Genomic DNA, 11550 nt, shown 5'->3' with positions numbered 1-11550 from the left:
GACAGGATTTCTCCGGTACAGTGCCTTCATCGAGGCTTTCTCATTGAACTTGTTTGCAACAGAGACAAGCTACTGAAGCTGCTGTCTGCTCTAACGCCTGCCTCTGGCTGTGTGTTATTTTTTTTTAATCTTCATTTTGGACAATCATAGCCTCCTTTTTATATGTTAACATCTTTCTCTTCATTTCTTTCAAAACGAGTCAGATGTTTGTGATCTCGTTGTATTCAATAACATTCTTTGACTGTTAACACTGTAAAATAAGGCCTGGATATATAATGTATGAATGTCGATTACTGTTTTACCAGCGACTCAAAATATAACTACGGGTAGCATGGCCTGAGAGATTTACTGTACAGGTTGGACATCCTACCTCGTATGAGGATCGTACCTCGTATGAGGAGACTGACAAACTGAAGAGCAGGCTGGTGGGGGAGGGGGTTCTGAAGCTATTGTCCATCAGTGAGGCTGGCCAGAAAGCCGGGGTCTGCAGCAGAGGAGATTCGGGACAAGCTGCTGACCAGGAAGGTAAACTGCAGAGTAGCTGATGTGAAGATGGAGCTAGCACCCTCCCTGTGGAACTGCATCTGCTTCCAGCCCAGGACTAGAGAGAGAACAAGGAGGTGGTCCACGGAGGGCTGGAGAGCCAGCCTGTGAGCCAAGAGGCCAGGGTAAGCCATTCTCACACCTGCCTCCCGCCAAGGGGCCACGGCTTCATGCCGTCCATTATCCAAACTCCATGAAAAAAAATCTTCAGTAAGCATAACATATACAACCGTACAAACAAGGGAATTCTGGAAGGTGTTGTCTCAGCTGAGCTAAATTCACAAAGCTCCAAATCATCACGTCCACGAACAATGATGGATGCTTAGTTTTAACTGCCAATCCGGATGGCCTAAGGATAGAGTCTCGGTGAAGGAGTGTCTAGATCAGGTGGGCAGGGCATGCCCAAGGAGGGGTTCCTTGGTTACATTAACGGAGATGGGGAGATCTGCTGTGGGTGGGGCCATTCCCCGGGCTGGGGGAGGGGAAAGCAAGCATGCCATCATCGCCCTCCGTCCCTGGCTAAGGATGTGGCGTGACCCACTTCCCCAAGCACCAGCCGCTGTGACTTCCCCGCCGTGACGGCTGAGAAGCTGGCATGACAAGCGGCAATGAAGACTCCCTCCTCTAAGTGGCTCTGACAATGCAGGCATCACAGCCACCGGAAAGAAGCTGACACAGTGACAACACTCACCTCCCAGCATGCAACTCGACTAACTCCAGTGGGACGGGCCAGCTGTGGCAGCAGAGAGTCTCACACCACGTCCAGTTCCTGACTACCTCGGCAACCACAGGGGCTAAGACAAACCAGCCTGACGGCCTCAGAGCCCCGAAGATACAAGGAGATGGGCTTTCACGCACAGAGTGTGGAAATACAGGGGCTTTCTCTTTCGTATTTTGTTGTTGTTTAAAGAGATTATATCAGGCTTTAACCTGATGTTGTTTCAAACTCCAGCCTAGATAACGGTCTTAGTCAGAGTTCTATTGCTGTGAAGAGACGCCATGACCATGGTAGCTATGTTAAAGGAAAGCTTTTAATCGGGACTGGCCAACAGTTTCAGAGGTCTAGTCCATTATCCGCATGGTGGGAGGTGTGGTAGCAAGACAGGCAAACATGGCGTTGGAAAAGGAGCCAAGAGTTCTACATCTGGATCCACGTGCTGCAGAAAGACAGAGACAGTGGGCCTGGCTTGAGCATTTGAAGCCCCAGAGTCCACCTCTGTCAACACACCCCCTCCCGCGAGGCCACACCCCTCCCGCGAGGCCACACCCCTCCCGCGAGGCCACACCCCCTCCCGCGAGGCCACACCCCCTCCCGCGAGGCCACCCCCCCTCCCGCGAGGCCACACCCCCTCCCGCGAGGCCACACCCCCTCCCGCGAGGCCACATCTCCTAGTCTCTGGTGGGTAGTGACACTCCCCGATGACCATGCACTCAAATTGATGAGACCCAGCTCCTTTCTTCAACAGCTGTGGGATCTGATCTTACAGAAGCCCACTTCCCAGAGGAAAACACAACAGTTTTCTACTTCCCAGTAGAAAACACAACATGATTTCTTTGTTTCCTAATCTTTTACAGATTCCAAAAGTTGCATTGTTAGCTCAGTAATATTTTAAAAGGAAATAAAAGTTTTAATGTGTTGCCGGGTGGTGGTGGCGCACACCTTTAATCCCAGCACTTGGGAGGCAGAGGCAGGCGGATCTCTGAGTTCGAGGCCAGGCTGGACCGACAGCCTCCAAAACAATACAGAGAAACCCTGTCTCATAAAAACCAAAAAAAAAAAAAAAAAGTTTTAATGTGTTAAACATAGCTAGCATTATCCTAGAAATGAGCCGGCACAAAGTCATTTGTATTTCTATGGGGGGTCATGGGATTGCTAATGAATGAACACCATAGGTTCATATTACCTTCAATGCTGTAGATAATTGTGTATGAAACTTCTGTCCACACCAGAGATTTTCAAGGGTGAGATTTTAATTCTGCAAAGTTGTATTGCGTGAGCAGTTTTACTGAAGACGAGGCCAGTGTGAGACAGCCATGGCCTTCTCCTGAACAACACTCACTTCGGTGTCTGACATAAGGAACCAGACGGCAGCATACAAGGTGGAGAGGGACAAAGTCAGGCTGGAGAGCTAACGCGATGGGTGGAGAGCAACGCTCACGTCAGAAAACCGCACAGAGAGTGACCTATCCCGATGGGCCTCCAAGAAAGCACGGGTTAGCTCTGAAAGCCCAGCTGGAGAAGTGTGGGATTGAGGGGGGGTTCGTGATCAAATCAAACAGGCATTGAGGATGTTTTTAATACCCTCTACTTCCATGCCTATGTCTTCATTGGCTTCAACAGTTATTTAGTATTTATGAAATCCACGAAGCCCGAGCGAGATGGGAGAGGAGTCAGCCTCTGGGTTAGTGGACTCCAGCAGCGGAAGGAGAAGGATGATCCTACGGGGTGCTCCAAACAGGGTAGCCACACGATGCTTGGCTCAACCGAGTGAAACAAGACATGGGGAGAATCCAGAATGTTTCTTGGATTTTTTTTCCTCACTGGCTAGAAGGGAAAACAGTGAAGCTGTACACTAGACAGAATACAACCCTAGAGTAGGGAGACAGACGGGCAAAGAGCAGGAGGTTGGCTTAGCTTGCTTTAGAGACCTTCAGAGGGGGAACCATGTCAGTCTGGGTGTCTAGGCTGCACAAAAGCCAGATCTAGGAATAAAAGATTTAAGTATCATGAAGGTGTACCTGGTAATGAGTCCAAAGGAAAGGAGAGTGCTAACATAGTAGGTGGGAGCTACGATGGGGAGCTCAAGGGCGGACGATAAAGAAAATCTACAAGGGGAGTCAGAAGTGCAAATCAAGGGCGGACGATAAAATCTACAAGGGGAGTCAGAAGTGGAAAGCTCCCTAGTCAGGAGCATCGCATCTTGGGTGTGAGTGCTCCATGGCTCGTCAGAATCCTGTTATGTCTACTTCCTGCTTTGAAACACGCGATAACTACAGAGTGAACAGTGTGTATCATGTATTACTACGAAAGCAGACTGCCATGGTCACGCGTAACTAACGTCACTGCTAAAACAAAGAACACTGTTGTTGCAGAGCTCTAGGGGTGGAAAGACGGTCGAGCTGTTGAGAGCACTGGCTGCTCTTCTAGAGGATTTGGGATCGATAACCAGCACCATCACTGAGGCTAACACACACCTGTAGTTCCAGTTCCAGGGGATCCGATGCCCTCCCTCCGGCCTCCGCCTATACCAGACACATAAGCAGTAGACGTATATGCCAGAAAAACATAAGTAAAATAAAAACATCAAGGGCTTTCCAACTGCACATTGGGTGATCCCTGAAACAGTCTCCTTCCAGAACAGATTAGCTTGGGGACAGCTTAAAGGGCAGAACTAGAGAAAACGTTGGCTCTCTCCATGGTTTGTCCTAAATTCTAGAACGTGTACTGCACCCGTATGAAAGACAGGCCGTACCCCATCTCAGCAAGGACTCTATTCCGATTCCATCCATTCCAACGTGAGCTTCTCCTTTCCACCTCCTGTCCCCCTCTGACCCGCTGGCTTGACCTCTGGAAATCAAGGAACCAGAGGAGAAGAGAAGCAAGACCCATCTTGTCACAATTAGGCAGTGGCTAGCCATCAGCCAATAGTCAGTAGACCTGGTTAGCTTCAGTCGTGGTTACTAGTTACACACAATTGTGGCATATTTTGTGCTATGTTTTCAGATATGCCATAACTCTGTGGGTTTTATGGGTTTCAATAGGAAGTTAGTGGCTACCAGTAAAATGACTCACCAGGTAAAGAAAGTACTTGCCAGGAAGCCTGATGGTCTGAGTTCAATATCTGGGACCCACCCACAGGAGGAAAGGCAGGAATTAACTTCTGGAAGTCATTCTCTGTCCTCCACTTACCACAGTTTTCCTGTGTGCACACACAGACACACACATACACATACATACATACATACATATATACACACACACACACACGCATACATACACACACATACATACACACATACATACACACATACATACACACATACACACATACACACATACACACATACATACACCCACATATAGACATACACACATACATACACATACACACCCACACTGCTTAAACAGGAAGTTGAGGCTCAGTATCTGATAAGACAGTTCCCCCTGTTGGCTAGAAGAGCCCTGTGGGTATAACCACTGGTTACGGTGTATTGAACACACTGAACAAACCTTACAGCTTCACCTGACTCCCAGAACCTCTAGAACATGTGGAAATGGTACACAACTCTCCAGGATGACATTCTAGACACTGAATGTAGGACAGCAGTCACATATATCAAATCACCTCAGGCCACAGGAGCACAGGAAGTCAGGGAAACGGTGTTCTACCAAGACAGTCCTGATCTGGGACAATGGGAGGTGGCACTGAATAGACCCTCTTAACAGGGAGCAGAGTCCAATTTCAGCCACCCTTGGGAGTCAGTCTTCCCATGGTGGGCATGCCGTCAAGGGTTAGAGAGAAGGCTGCAGAGGAGTCTCGCCAACGCCTTGGCTGTATGGTAGACAGCAGAGTTGAGCTACAGCAAGGGTTACAGGGAGCGTAAGGTCAGAAGGTCTCAGGTGAGAACATATTACTACCACGAATGTAAACTCACCTACAGGCCCCAGGGTTTGACCTTCAAGACACAATGCACAGACACTTCCTGTGCCACCCATCAATCTCAACGCCGTTCATTCATTCAGCAGACAATAGCGTGTGTCCCTTCTCTCAACTTCAGACAGTTGAGCCATCCAATGTGTGGACACATACCCAGGATCACGTAACTGATAAACACACCTGATAAACACACCGTATTTACAAAGGGTTGATGCTGATTTTCTCTCTCTCTCTCTCTCTCTCTCTCTCTCTCTCTATATATATATATATATATATATATATATATACACACACACACACACACACACATATATATCTTGTATAACCTTATCACTCTCACTGACAGACACCCTGGACTGCCTCTGTGTATCAGCTTCAAAGAAGCCACAAGCAGGAGGTGATTCTGGGAAGGTCTTAAGTCTCCCTGATTGGTCAGACTCCACTGTCTGTTTGAGCTGCTCCATGACTTGTCATTTCCTCAAGTTTAAAAAGGGAATTAAGTGAACTATATACGGAGAATGGGAGCCAACTTCAAAACGCCCCTGGATGAAAAGAAGTAACGTGCTATTTGGAGAACAGTGATCATGATGTGCTGTCCTTTTTCTGTTGGGTCATACAGGCTAATGGTCAGTGATGATTGGGGGAAGGGTCTATTTCACTCTCAGTTCAATACAACAGTTTGTCATCAAAAGCAGTGAGAGCAGGAAACTCAAGCAGGACAGGAACCTGGAGGCAGGTGTCATGGAGGAGAGCTGCTTCCTGGCTTGCTCAACCAGTGGTGACTCCATCCACAATGGGCTGGGTCCTCCCCCACCAATCACTACTTAAGAAAATACTCTACAGGCTTGCCTGCACACCAATCTCATGGAGGCATTTTCTCCCCTGAGAAAGACTCCAGCTTGTGTCAACTTGACATAAACTGACCTACTGTCAACTTGACATACAAACTTGTCACTGTTAAGCCACAACCTTACCTTTCCTGTTTATCCCCAAGCTTACACATTGATAAAGACATCACGATAGAAAACATTGTATAGACTTAAAAGTCCCACTGCTGCCTTTTTGGGAAAACGCAAACAACCTAAAAAATCAGTATCTTTCAAAATCAAAAGTCTTTTAAAATATAACGTCTCTCAGCTGTGGATGCTTTCTTAATCCAGGGGAGAGCCAGGGCACAGGCACAATCAGATCAAAGCAAAACCAAACTCCAATAGTGTAAATATATAACATAACGTCCCGTATCTGGGATTCACTCACAGTTTTCTGGGCTCCTCCAAAGGGCCTGAGTCACTCACTTCGCTGGGTCTGCCCCTTGTAGCACAAAGTTTGTCTCCCAGGGTTAGGGTGAGTCTCCTCCACTCCTGCTGTTCTCAGTGGTCTCCAATGGTGCTGGCATTTCCAAAATGCTGGGATCTCAGCGGCCACTGGGCTGCACTTTCACCAATGGCCTCTCTTGGGCTATCTTCATGGTGCCAAGCCATGGCCTCTCCAGTCCTGGGTTTTTAGCTGCTACTGAAGCTGCACCTTCAACGGCCCCTCCTGGCCCCTCACGTGCCAAGCTTTCAGCTGTTTTTCATGACCCCTCCATGCCTTCAAAACTAGGACCACCTGGGTGACTCTTACACTACCAAGTTCAGCTGCCAGCGTGACGTGCAACCTTGGCTGCCTCTGCCACACATCTTTGTGTGTCCTGACTCTCGGGAAACACCGCCCAGAAGATTCCATCTCAGTGATGCTGGTCTCAGTCACCACTAGTTTCTCAGCTCCAGCCCACCAGCACCATTCGCACCACTAAACAAGGGTTTTTTTTTTTTTTTTTTAGTGGTGTCAGTCTCCGGGCAATCATAGCTCATTCTCAGCCCCAGCTGATCAAAACCACAGAATCTTAACTCAAAACAGAAAACAGCCCTGAGAGAGCCTTTAAGTGACTCTCAAACTCTCCTCTGGAGCTCCATAAGCCAGGCCTCCCCGTCTTCTGGATTCCTCTCAACACCTTACTGTCCAAGCTCACACAGAACAGCCAGGTCACTGAACTGACTTCTCCAGACTCATGTTCCAAAGTCCTTCCACAGCAGTCCCCCAAAGAGCAGCATGGTCAGGTCTGTCCCAGCGGTACCCCACTTTTCCGACACTAGTTTCTGCCCTAGTTGGGGCTGCCATCACTGATGAAACACCATGACCAAGGGCAAGTGGGGATGGAGAGGGTCTCTTCCTCTCACAGTTCCATTTAATAACTCACCGCCAGAAGCAGCTAGGGTAGGAACTCAGAGGCAGGAGCTGATGCGGAGGCCGAGGAGGGTACCGCTAACTGACTCGCTCAAGCTGCTTTCGTATAGCACACAGGACAACCAGCTCAGGGATGGCACCACCCACAATTGGCTGGGCCCTCCCCCATCAATCGCTAATTAAGAAAATGCCTACAGGCTTGCCTATGGCCCCACCTTACGGGGAGGCATTTTCTCCATTGAAGGTGATTCTGGCTTGTGTCAACTTGCCGAAAAACTAGCCAGCATGGGCACCTGTTTTGTGGCTCATATTATATTTGGACAGAGGGTAGCAAACATGGAACAAAACCTCCAGAAGCAATACTAGGACATTAGAATATCTTACAACAACTTGGTAACTTTCAAGAGGTACAGACTTGGGGACAGCTACGAAGCCAGGTGGTGTTACGGCGAGACAGATTCTGGGGCAGAGAGAGACGTTAAAAGCAGACTCGCAAACCAGCAGCAGAAGGCGTACCCTCTGTGCACACCTAGGGCCAGGTCTTCCTGGAAGTGACTTAACCCCAGAATCTCTCAACCTTCCCAAGAGGTAAACGCCTAACCATCTCCTATCTGATACGATGAAACCAACACATTTACGCCAAAAGTTCTCAGAAAGACCTGCCGGGATCTGAACCATGGCAGTGGGCTTACAGATTCCCCACACTCCTCTCAGACCCCACTGACAAGCGTGAGGATTTTAGGGTGACCAACACGGGTGCCTCCACCCACTAAGACTCATGTGTTTTAGTCTAACCACCTGTGAGTCAGAGGACGGGACCTCGCTTCCTCAGAAACGGGTTCCGTTATGTCGCCGCCCAGCCTGACCCTGGACCTCTAAGGCTCCAAGTGATGTTTCTACCTCAGCTGGTACTGCAGGCCCATGCCATCACACCTTGCCTGGGGGGGGGTCTTAGAAGTGTGACTTCACTGTTAAGTAGAGAGCCCTCATGAGTACAGTCGGCATCCACAGCTTTCGGGGCGCTTCCTTCGTGGGATTCTGGACTTGACTTGCGATGTGTGGCCCGAGTGTCCTCCGCCGCCACAAGCCCGCGTTGGTTCTCTGTCCTCAGACCTCCCAGTGGGGGGAGGGGGCATTTCTGCTCATTACACCCACCCCCAGGCCCACAGTCTGTTATTACGGCTGCCTGAAAGGGCCATGCCGAGGCTTCTGTCAGGCAGAAGCAGGAGGAAGGTGGGCCACTCTTAGCCCAGGTAGCACCGGAGAGAAGGGAGGTGACGGAGAAAGGCTCTGCCCACCCTTTCCTTCCTTGTTAGCATCTTCATGTGCTTTCACTCGCTGGGATTAAAGACGCCGTATCCAAAAGCAACTTGGGGGGTTTATTTCATCTTACAGCTGGAAGTCCGTCGTGAAGGGAAGTCAGGACCGGCACCTGGAGGCAAGGACTGAATCGGAGGCCATGGAGGGGAGCTGCTCACTGGCTTGCCCCTTGTGGCTTGCTCAGCCTGCTCTCTTACAGAGCCCAGGACCACCTGTCCAGGGGTGGCATTATTTACCGTGAGCTGGACCCTCCTACATCCATCATGGAAATATGCCCCACAGAACTGACCACAGGGCCGTCTGGAGGCAATTCCTCAACTGCTGTTCCCTCTACCCGGATGACCCTGGCTTGTGTCAATCGTCCACAAAGCCGGCCAGCAACAGTTATCAAACATGAGATTCAGGACGCGGTCAGATGGCTGGCACTGGAAACTGAAATGTAACAGAGGGTGTCACCTCAGTTCTCAGGGATATGGCAAGCTAAAAGTAAATTCAGCATGATGCAATCAAAACCATGGTCAAAGCATGGAAGTTATCACGGGATCTCGTGGCCCTGGCAGAGCTTAGGCAGAGGAGGTGACAACTGAGCAGCCAGGGGAGAATGTAGAATGTCCCCTTGGGCCACGGAGAGGGCTCGGGGAGGGGCACATTGGTGTCACAGGAAGAACGAGAGCCAGCACGGAAACAGAAAGGCAGAGACATTTCTCACGGGACCAGCGAACTCGGACGTGGCTGGTGGGTCCTCGGGGCACCGAGGCAGGCTGTGAGGTGATTCCAGACTTAGACTCCAGGGAGCAGTGAGGGGCCAGCTGGCTCCTTTACGCAGGAAGCAAAACGTGGTCATATTTGGGGTTGGAGTCCAGGTAGAATGAGGGCTAGCTAGAAGGGGAGGAGCTGACTGCAGAGAAGTGAGCTGATTGAGGGGCTTGACAAAGGTGTGAGGAGCCAAGGACGCCCTGAGGGAGTGAGGTTCTGGGTGAGCGTGTACTGTTTGACAGGAGACAGCTCTGTCAGAGACGAAGACATCAGAGCCACGGATGCCGGCAAAGCTTTACCCATATGGGTCAGGCTTGGAGTTGGCAAAGCCTTCCAGTTGCAAGAGTCCTGTCATCCGTCCGACAGTCAACCTTAAGGAGTGGCTTGGCCCAAAGGGGGCAGTTTTTAACTGGAGGGTACCTAAGTAACTAAGTAAAAGGCCAGGGTGGGGCAAACCTCTCTCTCTCTCTCTCTCTCTCTCTCTCTGGGGTGTGGTCAGGCTGACACCAAGCCGCAGGAGCCCATGTGGCCGGTGGCTTGGTGCTCATCTCTTTTGGACTGTGGCGTCGGTGGTGGGAATGGTGGCAGTGTATCAGTGGTGTGGCAGCTTCGTTCTGTCCTGTGAGTGTGACACACTGGTGCTGACTTGCAGATTAATAAACCATACTTGACCCCAGTTGACTTCCTTCTTCATCTTCCTCTGGTCCAAGTGAAGATGTTAACAGTGTGTGCAAGTATGAACGTTTACTATCGACCAATGAGTGCAAAAAATTCAGTGACTGAAGCTTTTTCCTTCTCCAGGAAGTTTGTAGCCTGAGGCTCCTGCTTAATGACACCTACTGCCAATCAACAAGTCCCTCCCGGCCCCCCCCAGCTGTGCATAATAAACTCACAGCATTCTGGGCTGCAGCTCCGTCAGAGAGTACAACCTGCCTGGCCCCAGCTTTCCTGTCCACGTGTCTTGTCATTTCTTCATTCCCAGGCAGGGTTTCAGGCGCCAAGATGATTAGCGGGTGCACAAAGGTCCTTCCAAGGAGGATGTCTTGCCTTGTACCAGAGCATGGATGGCCTGCTGAAGGCATATGGACACACTCTGGGACACCGATGACACAGAATTCTGGATTTCATGGGGGGGAGTGGGGGAGAGTCTTGAATATCACTTTAAGATTGTACCAGTCACTCTCCTCACTGCTGTGTCAAGGAAGCAAGGGTCTGCTTGGTCTCACTACTTGAGGGTGTTGGTCTGTCGTGGCTGGGAAGGCTTGGCCATGAGTGAGGCATGGTGGCCGTGAGTGAGGCGTGGTGGCCGTGAGTGAGGCGTGGTGGCCGTGAGTGAGGCGTGGTGGCCGTGAGTGAGGCGTGGTGGCCGTGAGTGAGGCGTGGTGGCCGTGAGTGAGGCATGGTGGCCGTAAGTGAGGCGTGGTGGCCGTGAGGCGTGGTGGCCATGAGTGAGGCGTGGTGGCCGTGAGTGAGGCATGGTGGCCGTGAGTGAGGCGTGGTGGCCGTGAGGCGTGGTGGCCGTGAGGCATGGTGGCCGTAAGTGAGGCGTGGTGGCCGTGAGGCGTGGTGGCCATGAGTGAGGCGTGGTGGCCGTGAGGCGTGGTGGCCATGAGTGAGGCGTGGTGGCCATGAGTGAGGCGTGGTGGCCGTGAGGCATGGTGGCCGTGAGGCGTGGTGGCCGTAAGTGAGGCGTGGTGGCCGTAAGTGAGGCGTGGTGGCCGTGAGTGAGGTGTGGTGGCCGTGAGTGAGGCGTGGTGGCCGTGAGTGAGGCGTGGTGGCCGTGAGTGAGGCGTGGTGGCCGTGAGGCGTGGTGGCTGTGAGTGAGGCGTGGTGGCCGTGAGTGAGGTGTGGTGGCCGTGAGTGAGGCTCTTGGTCACACTGCACCCACAGTCAGGAAGCAGAGGGAGATGAATGCTGGTGCTCAGCTCACTGTCTCCTTTTGATTCACTCCAGGATCCTGACTCTGGAACGGCGCCACGCACAGTCGAGTGGGTCCTCCCGCCTCAATTCCCACCCAGTCTAGAAACCGCCTCGCAGGTGTGCTCCA

General features: G+C 51.1%; 1 long non-coding RNA gene across 1 annotated transcript; it reads right to left on the bottom strand.

Moving 5' to 3' along the window:
* Window positions 1-1556: 1556 nt before the first annotated feature.
* Window positions 1557-7547, bottom strand: LOC110341426. Its single transcript, XR_002383371.2, has 3 exons — window positions 6459-7547; window positions 2448-3088; window positions 1557-1700 (listed from the first exon to the last, which is right to left on the bottom strand). It is a non-coding gene; the product is annotated as an uncharacterized LOC110341426 (long non-coding RNA).
* Between the last annotated feature and the right edge of the window lie 4003 nt (window positions 7548-11550).

The sequence above is a fragment of the Mesocricetus auratus genome, unplaced genomic scaffold (genome assembly GCF_017639785.1).
Source record: "Mesocricetus auratus isolate SY011 unplaced genomic scaffold, BCM_Maur_2.0 Super-Scaffold_100001, whole genome shotgun sequence".
Classification (NCBI taxonomy): Eukaryota; Metazoa; Chordata; class Mammalia; order Rodentia; family Cricetidae; genus Mesocricetus; species Mesocricetus auratus.
This window is presented reverse-complemented; position numbering and strand designations above follow the sequence as displayed.